We start from the raw sequence: 18040 nt of genomic DNA on the forward strand, positions 1-18040 counted from the left end.
TCACTAACAAAACTAACATCTGCGAAGTAAGTAAAAAAAATTTCTTTATGGTAGATGTTGTCCCAACGGTTGGCGAGTAGGTACAGGGAAAAGTCTACAGGGCCAACGATTTTAGGATGAACTATTTTAGGTATATATAAAACTACGATGTTTTCGTTAGCGTAGGTTATTTTCCCTTTTCGTTGTCTCCTTGATAGCAAAATAGGCTTGAATCAAACTTGAATCAAGACTCCGTGGCAAGCCTGCAAACTGGCGGCAATGGTTCATGGTTCGAAGAAAGCTTGAATCAATTATGAAACAAGCTTGATGTGTCAAGCTTGCACGGCAAGACCAATTCAAGTCATATGGCAAGCTTGCCGCAAGCTTACGTGCTAAGTGGGAAAGTCGTTTGTATTCTACCAACTATCAATTGTCAAAAAATAATTTTAACCTAAAATCTTGTATCTGATAATCGTTTGTAAAAATCTTAATTTCTGGAAACCTTTTTTGTCTTGAAGTAGTTTGTCCTAAATTATCTTAACTTCCGGGTCCAATGACGAATTTAACGAACGAAATTTTATAACAAATCATTTTTACGCCATACTACTACGTACTACGTATAGGTTCTCACGAAGGTTGCGAGGTTTATACTAGATGGTTTTGTCATCACTATCAACTTTTTGTAGGTGAAGGTATTACGTAAAACTCAGTCTTGGTAGCGCGAATATGATTTCCCACGGGTGAAAAATTCCCGGCTTGATCTGGGATGGAACCGGAGACCCTCGCACCACCAGTGGTGGCCTGCTGATCCTATTGGCCAATTGGTTCTGTGCCTGGCCCGCACTCGCGCGCTGAAACGCCAACCTCCGACCTCTTCCGTGTGCTCTCGGTACTTAATTTTGATGTTTTTGTTCCGCCAGTTTTATTTATCCCGCTGCGCGTTTGTTGGCAACCCTGGCGTTCCACGGCTGGAAACGAATAAAAAGTTGAGATTCTAAAAAAAGCTTTGTGAAGCTGTGGTTTTAACAAGTGACAGAGGAGGGTTGAGGTAGGGGGGAGGTGTATGCGATTAACCACGACAAGTAAAAGCGCTTGGAATGGCCGAGTAACCTCCCCCCTCCATTTATGAAATGAAATGGAATAAAAAAAAAAGAAGTTTAAAAAAACCCGTTTTGTTACCGCACATTGCCGCGGATGGAACAACGCCCGATAGCTTGTTCTGCCTCGTGGTATTAACCTGCCTTAGCCTCGTTTGTCGGCACGCAAGTGAAGTTGGTTTTGTTTTTTGTCGCCGCTGGTTGTAATCGCGGGGCGAGAAGGATGGGGGACGCAATTAAAAATACAGACCAGGAAAAAAAAAATTTTTCGGCGACAATTTCCCTCTTTTTCAACAACCCTTCCTCCTCGTTCTTCTCAATCCTTCCAAACACGCAGAGTTGGAGGACAGGACATGTCAACCGCTTCCCCGCCACCCCCCCCCCCCCCCGGAGCCAAATTTCCCCACCGGGCAGGGAAAATTTGAATTTGAAATCCCTGTCGTGGAGTTGGTTGTGGTGTCCGCTCTCCGGTCGGGTTGGCTCCGAGCAGACGGACTCCTGAGACCAGGATTGAGACGGTGGTTCGGGATTGGTCTGGTAAGTGTGGTCGGGAGGGGGAGTAGGTCTGGCCAGACCCCATTCACCGCGAGTCGAGGCCGCAGTGGTCCGGGTTCTATTCCCTTTCCCTGTGTTGTGACCACAAGCCGGTTCTCCGACGAGAAAGGGTTCCTACTGAAGTTTGTTTAAAGTTTGGCTTCACCATATTATATATATATATATATATATAATTTTAGACTTTTATAAAGAAACTAGCTTTTACCTGCGGCTTCGCTCGCGTTATGTACTTAATTATCAAAGATCATTGCAAAGAAAATAAAATAATATGGTAATTGTTTTTTTTATTGCGTGACTGGAATCATCAGTATTTAAAAATTCTAACATCCGATTTAGCTTAAAAAACTGAAAACATGCTTTATTGAAATATATTTCACTATTACAAAAAAATATATATTTTAATCCTAACATTTTAAAAAGTTCAAAGTATTAACGTAGCATAAAAACATAAATTCATTAATATTCTGCCCCAATTGTGTGATCCGAAGCCTCGTTCCACCTCTTTTAAAATATAAGTGTGGATTTTATTAACGATATAAATTTTTTTGCGCCAATATTGCTCTTGCGTACAACCACCGATCACTATTCAAATTTTGCTGCAAGTCCGGGAAAACTTGAGTATTAGATCCACATCATTTTCACTAAATTACAAAATTATCTTGAAAGTAAAATATATCCTATAGCATTAATGTCCAAACAACAATCACCGAAGAAAATAGACACCTAACCTCAAAACATTTAAAAAGTTTAAGTATTGCTTGGCGGTGACAGAAAAATAAAATTGAATAGTAAATTGACCGCCGGTATTATATTATTAAATTAGCGAATTATTTAATTTACTTATTGAAACACCAGATGGCGTTAAATGTCAATTCAAATTAGTTAAACTCGCAGTCCGACGATCATACATACAAATATCAATTTTTTTGCCCTTCGGAAAAAAATATTTCTTTTTTCAATAAAAAGTATCCTATGTTACTTCTAATACATCCAAGAAAATGTGTACAAAGTTTCATGATGATCGGTTAAGTAGTTTTCGCGTGAAAGCGTAACAAACAAACTTACATTCACATTTATAATATTAAGTAGATATTCATCGAAAATTAGGAAAGCATTTTAGTATACGATACCGAAATGTGGTAACCCTGAAAAGTAACTTCTCATGAGTGATTACGTCACAATTAGTTAAAAAAAAAATTAGAGATATAAATTTTTTCTTGGCTTTTTACAAATGGCAGACAAAACGTAGCAAGTATCTGACGATAACATTCGATACGGAAAACAAAGAGAGGACGCGTGTCGCATCAGGGGTCGATTGGAGCTCGATGCGCCCCAACTGTGGTGTTAGCCCTATGGAGTCTCGTGATTGGGCAAGGATTATCTGTCTCCGTGCCTCGTGGGAGGCCATGCGCGGTTGGAGCTGAGTATTTTTTTTCTTGTGTGTAAAACAGTAGATCATGATGTGTCTTAATATCCATGCACGTAATGTGTGATTGTGCGCTGTATTATGGTAGATAACGAGTGATGTCTCCTTGACAGCCCAAGGGGAGTGGTGCGTGCGAAGTGTTGCCCGGCTTGTACAGTGTATAGTGCAATAGATGTATGGACACTTAGTACGATAGATAGATCTAGTTCATTACAGTTCACACAAAAACAGAGTCAAACATGATGTATAACTATAATTAAGGTATTTCTTACCAGCAAAGAAATTTTACTCGCAAGGTATTAGCCTCAGTGAGGAGTGTGAATTGTGGACTGGACAGATTGGGACGACAGAATTGTATCCCCTCGGAAAGGGTACATTTCAGGATTTTCTGTACAATGACACAGCAGAAAATAAACTGGAAATGTACCCTTTCCGATTTCTTAAAATTCATATTTTTTCTGCTTTAAAATCGTGAAAGTTATCCCCTCTAACCTAACCTAACCTAACCTAACCTAACCTAACCTAATCTAACACAGACATTAAGTATGGTGATTTAATTAGTATCTAATGTAAATATTATTAGTAAATAAAACTGTATAAAATTAATTTGGCTATCCTTACGACCCTGTTTTCCCACCCGTAACAATACGTAACTCGGACATGAAATTTAACTTGGAATTCTTTAATATAATGCCGAGCGTGATTGATATACGCAAATTGTGTTTTCAACTACATTTATGGACGCGAATCTCATTTAGTTTCCGATTTCCCCGCTAGAATTCGCTGCCGTGGTAGCTACGTTGACTATCGAATCAAACTATTTGCAGAGCGAAATTTTAACTATATAATAATGAAGTGGCTCCAATAAAAGTGAATGAAAAAATTTAAAAAAAAAATACTAAAACCTGGTTTTAGACAAGGAATTTTTATCAATATTCTGCCCATCTTGTTAAAATTCATCGAACAGGTAATGTTTTTTTAAGTTTCCCTTTGGCACAGATGGCAGCACCGTGGTAACGAATTTACGTTTCATGCTATATCCGTTCCATTAACGAAATCACCTCCTACCGAATGCCGTACACCGAGAGCTAAGATGTTAAACATACAACAAAAAAAAAACTGAATAGAGGCTAGTTCACGGTGCGCCGCTGCAGAGGAAGCCCGGCGACCGTGGGACCATTACTTGTGAACCCGCCCTCTCCCTCCGTGACCCCTGACCTCCGTCGACCTCGCCGCGCGCGCTCACACACTCGCGCTGTCCTATGCTGCCCCCCGCGCGGGCTTGCGGCTCGGCTAGATGTTTATTTCACGGCGGTTACCCGCGGTCGGAAGTCGGCCCTCTGGATTTTTACTGCCGCGCGCTCTTGTCGCACCTGCAACTTCTTTTCCTCCTCTCCACCCTCCCCAAACCTCCCCCCCCCCCCCTCAGGCATATGTAATATTAATTTGAAAGGGAGAGGTTTAGGGCTTGAGGAAACGTCCGAAAAATAACTCTGCCTCCGCCCTTCCAACAGTAACCGCTTACGTGTGTAATATATATATATATATATATATATATATATATATATATATATATATATATACTAGCTGCCCGACCCGGCTTCGCACGGTTGTATTTATGGGGGGGGAAAATGAGACCAAATCTCCTATTTACAGTTATAATAAATGAAATAAAATGAAAATTAATTAATTTTGACAAAACCTTAATACAATGCTTTGTAATGTACCGAAGAAAAAACGAATAGCACCGATGGTTTCCCGACTCTCGAGCACGCAACGTTGTCATGGAAACGAAGTACCCACTGTTTCCCGAGCTTAAACACCAATCAACATTGATAATCGAACATTAATCGAAATAAATACTACCCTATCTCTCAAGTTGGAAACAATTACACATAAATGCCAATTTTCATCGAAATCGGTTGACTTGGTAAAGAGTTCACTGGACCTTTTTAGAAATCAGATGTAGTTAGTAATTGTCTTCTTAATTTGAATAATTGGTGGTCTGTATTTAATGAGTGATGAGGACTACACTAACAATGAAATAGCCGTTGCCATAGAGACGAATGAAGCATCAACAAAGCAACAGCCGTTGCCATGGTGATTTCCTACCAAAAACTGGAAATAAAAAAAAATTTAGGGGTGGACTACCCCTAACATTTAGGGGGATGAAAAATAGATTTTGGCCGATTCTCATAGATACCGGATAAGCACAAAAAATTTCATCAAAATCGGTCAAGCCGTTTCGGAGGAGTATGGCAACGAAAACTGTGACACGAGAATTTTATATATAAGATATATAGCCTCTAAGTAGCTATAGTACGCGTAGGGGCATGCAAATTTTTCGCGAGGAAAAAAAAATCTCACTGCTCATTATGCTGCAATAAGGTATAGATAGGTACGTGCGCTAGCGATTTTTCCGCCTGCAATGGAAACCCATTGCGCTTGATAGCTGTTATTGGTGTGCTGACAGTAGACAACCTAGCCAATCACGAATCAGATAGACAAAGTTTTAACGCTCGGCTGGTCTGGAAATATCTTCGCGAAAAATTGCATGGCTATCTTTGAAGAACCAATAAGTTAGTGAATTTCGAAATGCGCTTGTGTGTATAGTTTGCAGTCAGATGAAAATCGTTAGTAGGGTCATTGTGAAAGGCTTTGAGTGGCGGTAAATGTGCGCTTTCCTGATCATGGATCATCAGTAATCTCCGTACGTGGTTTACTGTGGACAGCAAAGCAGCATGTGTTTATCACGTGTACGGTTTCCATAAAAGTATTAGAAATGTATGTTTTATGTATTGTATTTTATTTCCGTTCTAAATTTGATTTTAAATTTGCAACATTTATGTTGTAAAACGGTTTAAATAACTGCTTGTGATTTTAAGTTATAGATTCGGAGAGAAAACCCGGGAAGGATTTTATTTTTAACTACAAAATTGTTAATGTTTTCATCTGAATGATCATTGAATTAGTTATTTACAGATTAAATTAGGTGGCATACGAGATAATATCACGTAGCCTATTTCGCAATAGGTTATGTGTAAAATATGTTATCAATAAAATGAAAATAATATATTATTGGTACAACTCTCAATGTCGGATCGATACAATAACAAAAAATAATCTAAAATGTCTGTTAAAGACAAGTGATCGCAACGCAAGTGTCGAAACAGCAACTCTTCACAATATGTCTAGTGGAAATTTGAAATCATATATTGTAGGCTACCGCACAAATGCTACATCTGTGAAAATGTGAGAGAACAATTGTGTTATGAATCTTTGGTTTGTGGCCGTCGCGTAGCCAGGATTTGTGTATTGGGGGGGGGGGGGACTAAGAAACGTGCCCCCCCCCCCTCTATTAAAGTGGGTGGTCCGGGGGTTCTTCCCCGGAAAATTTTGGATTTTAAGGTGTAAAATAGTGCTATTTTAGCAGTTTTAGGTACTTAACTTTAAATATTGTAATGGTAAAATAGTATTAATTTTTTAATAAAAAAATTGTTTGAGTGATGAAGTAAGAAATTAATTAAATATATTTTAATCAATCCAAGTGTCTTGTTCACGTCCACTGAAAATCATAAATCATGCTCGAAGATCGACAATACAAAAAAAAAGAATAAAAAGGATTGTGTTTCGGCAGAACTGACCTATTCCTGGAAACAATTAGCTTTAGCTTGAAGAGTTACATGACACCATGTCGTCGTCTCAATTCTATATACACACAGCGATCCTTACACTTTTGGAAGCCCAGTCACCACCTGCTTATAATTACCGCGCTGGTTAAATACAATAGGTGTAAGATATTTGAAAGCTTGGGACCCGTCACGGCGTCACAACCTTATAGCTTCTGCTCGCGACAGGGGTAGGGGAAGGGAAGGAGAATCGGTAGGGCTCGCTTACTCATCCCCTCCAGTGCAGTGGCCGGTGATAGCAGTAAGACACCCAGGCTTTTAGCTAACCTGCTTTCAGATAAAAAAAAGTTGTGGCTAAGGGGGGGGGGGTTAGGACCCCTAACCCCCCCCCCCCCGGCTGGTTACGCTACTGGTTTGTGGTAAGGGTCGCACTACAGTCTGAGGTACTAACTAACTCAGGCCTCTTGCGACGTAAAAATTTACTTCTAACCTTTTAACGTAAACATTTCATTGAAATGAACGTCTAGCGCCGATCAGCGTAATTATTTAGTAATGTGATTTTGTCGGCCAGTCGTAGAAAGTAATATTTAGTGTGGGAAGACGGAACGGCGAAATGAAATTGATTTGAGATGAACGTGTCGTCGAGATGTAGACCTTCGGAGTCGATGGAAGGTGACGAGATGTGATGGAGCACTGACGGAATGATCAGGCGGGGGGATACGGGAGTACCACGAGGAAACCCACCGGCACGCGGTAATGTCCGCCATGTTTCCCAATGACGAACAACGCTGGTTCGTCCCCGCTGTGACTCGAATCCTGATCCCATTGGTGGGAGGCTAGTGATCTGACCAATTTCCCCCCCCCCCCCCCCCCAATTCAAAAAATAGCTTTTAAGTAAGGTGGAAGGGGGGTGGAGAAATAACCTAAGAACTTTTGCCTAAAATCCCTAGCTGGAACTATAGACTCACAGATGCGGGAGATCAGCGACAAGAAACTGGGCCTGGTAGCTTGTTCCAAGTTCATCGATACATTCATCGGGTCATCGCAGCATCGATAAGAAACTATTGCGAGATGATTCGTGCGTTACGGGCGTTTGGGGAAGTTTCAATTACATATTCAATTGCCTTGCCTCTCTTGTGCCTCGAGGGTAAGCTGACCACAAAATTGACACGTTACATACAAAAAAAATCAAATTTATTCCGTTCTTTTGAAATATAAATAAAATGCTTTATTTGCTTCGGTAGCTTCGTGTCCTTTCGTTCATAAACTATAGCTTTCTGTGGTTTTCGACATAGTTACGTCACGGAAGAAACTTAAGACTACGTAGCTGTCGAGAATGAAACATAATCGATTAATTAACGATAAACTTAGGATAAGCAAAAAAGCGTCGCTTTCTTACATCAAACGTAGCCGCGGTCAAGCGGTGATAATGCGACGGGTTGACTATTTCCGTGGCTGGCCATCGCCTTCCGCATTGCGAATAAATTTCCCTCAAATGCAAACCTGCGATCTAATCAAAAATCGAACGCGAGCACTACGTAAGATGCGCAGTAATTAATTATATAACTTTAATACTTCATGGAGTTAAATTGCATGTGGCAGGAATGCAATGTGGCCTCCAAATATTTTGTTAAAAATTTGTACTTGACACACACAGATATTGTTTTGTTAATAACAAAAAAAGCTAAGTTTATTAACATAGCTGTGGGTCGCTACAATATTATCGTTGTACCACAAAATTTGAAGTACGGTGAATTTTCACTAAATGTTTTGTGACAGCATGAATTCGATTCCCTCCCTATGAAACTGGCTGCCCACGTAATTATAAAGGACAGGTCTATCATTCGTGATAAGTGTTGGTTGATATTATTTTCAAAACCATAAAGATTTTTTATAAACTTATTTGAAAGGAAATTGTCCACCGGAGTTAACGTCAACGATATTACGTTTTTTTTTATCCTCGTGATCTAGCGCCGTGTGTGTGTATTGGCAATTGCATGCCTGAGTTCTAGGAGGGGGTTGGATAAGGGGTGGCACTTGCTGGCGAGAGAACGCGTTACATGTCGGGAAGCAAGACGTAGGCGGTCCTTGGAGAGGAGATTGTAAACACCCCCACCTCCAGCCGCCCCCAACTGCATTGCCCTTACTCCTCACCCCTCTACACCCTCTACACCCTCCCTTTTCCATTACGTTGTACACCATCACCGTGATGGAGGCATATCAGGCTGTCTCTCTCTCCCTCCCTTCCCTCCCTTTTTCCACGTGCAGTAAGGCTTTACCGCTCGGCTCTTCCCACTAGTTTTTATCGTCCTTGCGGGACCTTTCCCCCCTTCTTTCTACCTCTATTCCTCCGCCTCTACCCCCCGGAAGCCCGTGAAGTTGTTTGGGGGGGGGGGGGAGATTCGTTCTCCGTCTTACCTGCTTCACTCTTTCGCGACTCGTCATTTTTGTTGTATGGTCTCGCAAATTTCGTCACCGGATATTTACCAAACGTCGTTTGCGATCGGGCGACTGTCGCACAGAGAGATCAAATAACTACGATAACTGCCTTGAATTCTTACCGCTGTTGGATAGTACTCGGTGAAAAACCTGGTGGCGAAATGCGTTAGGGCTATCGTGATTAATTCCCCAAGAACAGCCCATAAATATTTGTGATGACAAGAAAATAAAATACCCAAATTGTGCCCTTTTTTTATTTTAAGATTGTTTTGCTATTCGTGGAAATGTATAACGAACTACTTAACAAAATTTATTCATGATATTTAAAGTGTAATCACTGCCCAGATACAAAAACGCATCTAAAATTAATTTCTAAAGAGTGTTCATTAAGCAAATAGTTTAACAAAAAGTGTTAATCGTGAATTTGTTATTTACCTGACATTTTCAGCAAATAGCATGTAACATATACAGTAAAAAACCTCTTAAGAAAATCCCACTTAAAATTTTCTGCACAATAGGTTCATAACATTAAGTACTTGACCTAAAAAATATATACAATTTTACCTTTGAAGTGAGTTTTCCCCACTAATAAGTTTAAATTTCCATGTATACTGAGAAACTTCTTAACCGAATTTTACTGGGTTTGGCCAAATATTTTGCAGCAAAAAATAACATGCAAACTTCTGTGTGAATGGCCGTCACACCAGGGTAACACCGAGCCTTAAGTCTGCATGCCGCGAAGGACTCGTGCAGCTGTGGATGGTTCTTTGCAATAACCTATCGCATGATACTTATTTGCAACATACGTTTATGCACGTTGCTGAGTTTAATAATCGTGGTAATTCGTATTTTTCATCTGTTCATTTCCAAACATAACATTTACGATTTTTTTTTTCGTGTGGGGATATTAATTTTTTTTTTAACAAGAGCATACTTTTCTGTATTTAAACACTAGATCATCACTCTTAACGACGTCATGAATCACCAAATCGTCATACGATTGCTAAAATTTCGACGTTGCAGGAAACCTTTCAGAGAACGAAACTCCCGTAAAAAAAAAATAAACCAGCGGTCTACTGAAAAGCCCGTGGGACATGCCGTACCAGCGGTCAGAGAAGCTTCGGAGCAATCTTCCAAGGAAAATTTCACAGTGGCACACCCGCTTTAAACATCCTTCCCCCCGTTTCTCTGCCTTCTGCACTACCCCCCCCCCCCCCAGTACTACCCCTCACTACTCCGGGCGGAGACTCGTGCCTATAATAACCCCCCCCCCCCCTATTCTCATCGCTAGCGGGCGATCCTCTCAGAGGAGACGCCAGGGGCGCCCGCTTCCGGCCCGGTCCCCCGACCCACCCCTCAAGCAGGTCGTCCCCAGCTCTGGTCGCCCACGAGTCGTCAGTTATGTTCTCCCGACAGTTGCGTACTTAACTCAATTTTTTTTTGACGGGACAACGTCTAATAAAACGATGCACGCCGGCTGCACGCACGCAAAAGTGTCCCGTTACGCACATTGTTCCGTTATGCTCGTTGTACGCTTGCGCCGCATCTATCTCTCTTCCACTCGACTGTTTATAAAGTGAAGTGAAAAGTTAATGTGGTTTTCATTGCTTATTACAACAATTTCGGCAATAAAGGTTAATTATTCTTGAATTTTTAAAAATCTGATTACTAGTATAATTTCAAGTATTTATTCTTTTATTATTAAAATTAAAATGATTCAATTTTATTCATAAAGTATGCAATCATTTTATCAATGTTTTGTTATGACGTCACGTTAAACTATCGTCCGTAAACCGACTTTACAGACAACCAATTTTTTGTAAATGGAACAGAAATATTCATGTAAAACTTAATATATTTGTAAGAATGTACATATTTACGTGAAAACAGCTGTATCATTACAAAATAGTGTTCGCAGTAATACATGGTTCGGATCTTTACCCAGGCATTTATGCTCTGTGTTGTCCCAGAACCTCTAATGGTTGAAGTTTTTTTTTTTTTTTAAATCGTTCCCGGAATAACTTACCAGTAATAACTGCGCATAATTTTTGTTAAAAAAAATACTCAGTATTATTTCGAGTAAAAAAAATGTATTATATGCAGAAATAACCATAGCCATGTTTTATACAAAATTACAATATATTTATTGTAGTATTGCCAACTATTTCTTGGCAACTTGTTTCCAAAGATTCTTTTTTTTTTTTGTAATATTATAGAACTTTGTTGTATATAGCGTGTTCATTTATATACTAGCGTATAAAATCGTGCAGCCAGAAATTGACGGACGGCATGCTGTGGCGTAGTTGAAGTCATTTTTTTATCTCGTCATCGCTGTATGTTCTCGCCCAAAACATTGCGAAAATGGTTCTTGACCATGTCTGATGTCACTTAGTTAATATACAATCATATAAAATTGTTTCTAAACACTAAATTTCAGTCAGTGTTTTGGGCGTCTAACCAACATAGCGCAGATCATGAGCTGGAAAAAAAATCTCTTCGCCAGGATACCATGTAAACATGCCGACGTGGCCAACACCTGAAATAATTCCCAAAAAAAAAAAGTTTGTAATATGTTACTAGCTGTAGTGACCGTCGTTGACGAGTTTGTACTTGTGTACTTCTCTAAGCGTCCTGATGCACTTACCTCCATATTTATATTGTTACGAGTGGGAAAAAAAAGTTTCGAAAATGATAGCCCAAATAATAAAATGAATTTTTATTTATTATGTACTATGTACACTACTTATTAAATTACAACACTTAAAATGCCTTTCCATAAATTAATCGCTCTTTCGTTTAGTCCACAGTTCACTCACCACTGGAGCTTGACTCGACAGTGGTTCTTTCTGCTGCTTTCATCTTACCCCGCACCGTGGTCCCAACTCACTGCCTCGCACTACTCTCTCGTCCGTCGCACGCTACACAGTGCCGATGCACCAGTCTCCACACACGAAGTCTGTCCACCTTCGTTCACCAAGGGGGTCACTCGCCCTTTTTAACTTCACTGACTCTGGGTCCGGCGTCGCCGTTCTTATACATCTCAGCCCCCAAGTTCTCGAATGTTCTCGCAACCCATTTGGAGTCGCGTCGTCGGGGTCGACTTGAACACCCGAAGCTTCCAGAACGGTGGCGTCATAGTTACGCCACTTCACGCAGGCGGGGCTCTGGGAACGCACCGAACATACCAGGCGAGACAGTAAGGCGCCAAGTCTATTTGTAAAGGCGCTGTTGGTGAGGGGGAGGGAGAAGAATGGATACTACCTTGATCGCAGCGGGGTTTTCCCGTAGATATGCGCAGCCGGCGCACAGCACTAGCCATCGAAACATCATACATCGCTATAAATATATGGACTGGTATTCGCAGTATCATCGCCGTATAATGACATGGAAGAATTAAATGTATAAGATTTATTTTTTCGAGTTATAAAATTTGAACTAAATTTTAATGTAGATGAAATGTATTGCAAATTTATACGTACCTATGCATTAAGCAGTCCCTATCGCTATCGCCACTGCGGCCCGTGTCGCCATGCTTTATATTTTTTAATGGATTTTCGTGGCTGTTCCCTAAGATACTTTATTTTTACGAAATATAATTTACCTTAGCTATGTATTACCTCAATATATCGTCTACTTATATTCCAAATCTCAACAAAATTGGTTACTAAAGGCGTGATTAAGTAAAAAAAGTCCAGATAAACAAACTTCTACATTTATGTTTAATTTGGGATACCTGGTATGCCAATAAATTGGGACAGTAAAATATAATTATAATTTGTAACAAAGAATTTAAAATTCCAATATCACTCGTAAAAATCTGCTCAGATATCTCTTACGTACACCTCACATTTCACCTTGTTTCTTCTTCTGAGAAAGCAGCTAGCAACCATCTGTCTGGTGGACAGCATAGTACAGTATGTCCATAAAAGAATGCCCCAGTTATGGTATTTCATAGTATCAACTGTAAGAGTTGTAGAGTTTTAGTTCAAGGTCACAATGAAAGAGTAACTCAAACAGTTTTAGGTAAGTACTTTGTTTATTTCTGTCTTGCAGCACTACCTATACAAAATGGTGACTCCTGAGCGTAAGGCGTTTTGTGTTCGGCAATTTTGCTAAGAGTGAATCTGTAATTTCAGTTTAACTTGCGTTTCATTTAGAGTTTTAGTGTCAAAGTCCCTGATCGTTGGATTGGTCGTAATGGTCGAGACGACGGAGCTCTTTTTCGCTGGCCTCCACGTTTATCTGACATAGCGCCATGCGATTTTTTTTCCTTTGGGACTTTATCGAAGATTTTGTCTACTTTCCGCCGCTACCTTAAAGATTTTCCAGTTTTGAGATACAGAATTGGGAGAGGCTATTGCTTCCATTACTCCGGGCGTGTTAACCAAAGATTGGAAAACATTGGATATTTAGGTTGGCTGTGTGCCGTATGGATAAAGGAGCACATCTTTAACAATTTAAAAAAAAAAAAACATAATATTTTACCTTCAATTTGATGTATAATTTTTTATAAGTAGTCTAAATTAAATTGTTATGGTATACAATTGAAACTGGGACATACTTTTATGAACATACCGTATATATTTGGTTATGGTACGTTTAAACGTTTGGTTTTGGGCGATTAGGACAGTGTTACCGGTTAGTAAGTACAGTGTTGCAATTACAGATTCAACAAACAGGAATGGCTTAGCGGATTTTACATTAGCAGAGATGACCGATATGCCCATGGTGTAAGGGCTCTTTCACAACAGAGCTGTACCGAATATGAAGATCTTCCCACGTCTTAACCAGCGACTGCCTGAAACTGGGAGTATCGTACCTTGAAGGGTACTGTACGCCAGACTGCCTGTTGCTAGAGCGTGTGGCTGACTCTGAAGTCTGCGCCCGGCTCGCCTGCTTCGCGCGTCCTCCAGCCAGTGAGGAGTGGTGTCTAGTGCGCGCGAAATTCAAATTTTCTCCCTGCTTTACGTACCTGTAACTTTGCGGAATTGCGTCTCCGGGCATGTTCTTTCTCAAAAATTGTGAGTTTTTTTTAATGCCCTATCACCCATTAAACTAAGCAATTAATAAGTATACCTTTGTGTGTTTTGTTTTGTGATCTAAAGTAATACCGTTTTAATTTATATTTTGGTATCAAAAACCATTAAATATATTTAATTAAAGCTAATCATCTGTAAATTACTATTTTTATAAATTATCATGGGCATGTTTGCTGCGCGTATGAAAGCAGCTACACTGTGCTTTAAACATGATTTCTCTGGACTCGCTGTTACTATATATTCTTGACAAATAACATGGTTTGAAATTTACGAGACTGATTTATATCAGGTAAAATTATTTCAATTCGATCCAACATTGGACGAATATCTTCAGTCGACCCAATCGATGAAATGTTTTTTGTTTAGCTTTTGGAGGAAGATTTGCTGGGTTTTTTTTCCCTTAATGTGGCCATATTTTTTTTAAATCTAAAGCTGTGCAATATTTTAAGTCGTTCTCATTATTGCATCTGTCTATCTTGCAGTTCCTTCTCTCTCTCTCTCTCTCTCTCTCTCTCTCTCTTCCCCCCCCCCCCGAATGAACAAACTCCCAGGGGTTAAAAAAAATCCATCGTTGCACGTACGCCGAATTCGTAGCTTAATCTCCGATCATGTCCGACTGAAAGTGGATCGGGAACAAAAAGTTCTTTTCCTCATCTCTCTCTCTCTCTCTCGCTCTCTTTTAGTCTCGCCCGTGATACGATTCGCAATTGATAAAGGAAAGGGGGATGGTGGTGGAGGAGGAAAAATCATCGAATCGATTCTGCCCATCCGACACTGCTTCTTCCACCACGTGGCTTGCGTACAACCCCGTATCCCCCTATATATATATATATATATATATATATATATATATATATATATATATATATATATATATATAAATCCGCAAGCACACCCATCTACAAACACACACATCGAGTTAAATTTTTGCCACGTGGGGTTCGCGAAACAGGGTTTGAATTATCGATTTTGCCTTCGAGAGCTCGCGCATGCGATCGATATCCTAGTCGATGGGATACATATAGATCCCTTTATCGTCAGCTAGCGAGGCGGCGTGTCTCGTTCGAGATATCGCACACTCCCGGCGCTGATTGAGTTCAGGCGGGGGTCTTTGTCTCTGTGTTGCCGCCCCTGTGGACTTCGTCGAATTGCGTGGCCTTTTCACGGACTTCAAATGAAGTAAAGACTCCACCAGTTTGTTGTACCTGTTAATTATAAATTTCCGGCTTTAGAAACTGCCTACAAAAAGTTAATTTAATATTCATTGACAAAAGTATTGCCATAACCTGCACTTCTTTTGTCGCTAACTCCAGTTACGCACGTCAGCGAAAAGTGCTGGACTTGCACACTAATTCCCCAATATTGCTCCTTACAATTGTCTGCTGCTGTTTACTTCATTTTTCGCCAACTGGATCCGGAAATAATTGTTGAGTAATTTTTTAATTTAATAATGAAGAAACTGAATTTTCAAAAATTTGTAGGTAGGCCCCTATTACAAAGAATTATGAAAATAAGCATGTCCAAAGAATAATTGAAGAATTAGTATTCTAACATGTTATTGATTGCCCCACATATAGCGCTGATTCTTGTAAGAACTCACATTAATTAAGCAACTAACCTAGGTATTCAATTTGGCGTTATCGAAAAATTGGCTTTGGCAGTCAATACTTAGGAAATAAATTTGCCCCAAGACAACCTTAATAAACTGGATTATTCTCAGCGTGGAAAAGCCAACCAAATGCAATTACATTATTACAGTGGTTCGTACAGCCTACGGGCACAACTCCGTACGCCTGCATTAAAGAAGTCGTCGAATTATCTCTCTTGTGTGAACTAGACATTGCTTGCCCCGCTATATAATACGAACAAGGTAAGAGTCTGTAACGTCGACTTTGGTAACCAAACGGGACTAAATTATTTGTTATTATTTGATCGGTTCTTAAGTAAAAGATAATACATCAAAACACGTTTTTATTATAAAAGTTTTTTTTTCTTTTCAGAAAGCTGTATTTGTGAAACGCCAACAATTTTCTTAAATACTTAATAAAATACGAATACAGTATTTTTTTAACAAGTGACTGCGAATTAACTTTTAAAATATACTTGATATCAGAATGATATAGATAGAGTAATATACACATTTATTTAGTCAATGTTGGTGTTTTTTAATTCTGATTTTTTTAGAATCTTAATCGGGACTGTATCTAGGTTTATTTCTGGACTAATTCGAAGCCACTGTATTTTTTTCCCCAAAAGACACACACCACTTTGATTTCGAATTATTCTGTTTCTCGTGCCATTCAAGATTATCTACCTCAGAATCAATTCCAGATTACTTTCTCGCCAGAACGATTTGGAATGAATCGTCCAAATTACAGTGTGTATTAAATTTCAGCAATGCTTCTCCGCAGAAAATTCGCGGATGAGATGGCTTCCTTGCGAAGTAACGGAGCGCTTCTTTTGCCCTGAATTTTATCTCATCGACGTTCACGGTCGGTTGAGTGCGCTGCATGGGAACCGTGCTGTAATTGCAGACCCGTAAAAGGGTGAACTTTGGACGTTTAAGGATCACTTCACCCCTTTGTGCCCGACGGCGCGAATCTCGCTCCTTGATCTTTTTTCCCCCTCCGCTGCTATACAATTATTTCCGCGTCTTCCGCGTCGTTGGATTTTTCGCGTCTTTGTGAACTCGCTTTGGGAGTCGGCGGAGCGCCTGGGAGCATATGCTACCCGCGGGACGGGAGTGTGTTTCTGTCTGCTTTCTGCGCATCGCGGGCGCTTACAACCCCCGCCATATCGCTCCACGAGGTCACGTGTTGCTTCAACCCTTTCGCGTTGTTGGAGCTCGTCAACGTCTACAAGTTCACGTCAGCAGAGTTATTGTGTTCACTGTTCGATACTGATTGTCTGGGAGCTTTATAGTGTAATAATGTTACTGAGCGAGTTTTTTTTTAAAGGTCCACACCTACCTGGGCGCACACACTATGTGCAGAGCTTGATTAAAAAAAAACCACGTGATTTGGAAACTGCTCAGGATATCCGTCTGTTTACGAAAATTATTTAATAATACGTTGAGGGCGTATGAGTAGTTCTGTTTCTGAATTTATTTTTTAAATTGTATGTGTAAAATAGTGAAAATGGCTAAAATTATTATATATATATATATAATTTTTAGGCGTGAAGCCTCTGATACAAATTCTTGAATGCACTCAAGTGACTTTCAATACACTCGTATCTTCATTTCACAGCCATATAATGTTTCGGTCACCACTTAAATTTCATAATTTATCGCATACCATTCCACAAATGAAATACAGTGCACGGACTTGCGCTTGGAGGCGATACCGCGCTAGAAGCACCAGCGAACATAGCACCAATCATCCCGCCTCACTGACACAAATATACCCACTGACTAGGCGGGCCCCTAAGAGAAGCTAGTTATCCAGCGCATAGATATATATGCCTTAACTTTGATGTACAGTAAAAGAACTGAATCATTTCTGACGCAGACAAAATTCAGTGGGGTAGTGTTATTCTTGTAGTCGTTTATGATAAAAAAAAAAAGATCTTAAAAATGGCTGCACCGCTGTTTAAGCTTCTGGCGGGTGCCTTAAACACGTATGCACGACCACGTGCCATTAAATTTAACCGTCTTCGTACATAAACACGTGTATAAAATAATCTAGAATAATAGAGATACATTTTAATTAATAATGAAAATCAATATGCTGTGTTTTTACTCTAATTTATTAATTTTAATTATTTATTTAATATAATGTAATATTTATCATTTAAACCGCAATAAATTATACATATATTAATAGTGAAACTTGTATCTCCAAGAGGTGCCGCTGCTGCCGGGAGTGTAACTGCTCG

At 39.9% G+C, this 18040-nt stretch overlaps 1 protein-coding gene across 1 annotated transcript in view; it reads left to right on the plus strand.

Annotated features, from left to right (window-relative positions):
- The window catches only part of LOC134533431 (uncharacterized), a 524041-nt gene that overhangs the window by 461988 nt on the left and 44013 nt on the right, over positions 1-18040 (plus strand). The window lies entirely within an intron of this gene.

This window comes from Bacillus rossius, chromosome 6 (genome assembly GCF_032445375.1).
Source record: "Bacillus rossius redtenbacheri isolate Brsri chromosome 6, Brsri_v3, whole genome shotgun sequence".
NCBI lineage: Eukaryota > Metazoa > Arthropoda > Insecta > Phasmatodea > Bacillidae > Bacillus > Bacillus rossius.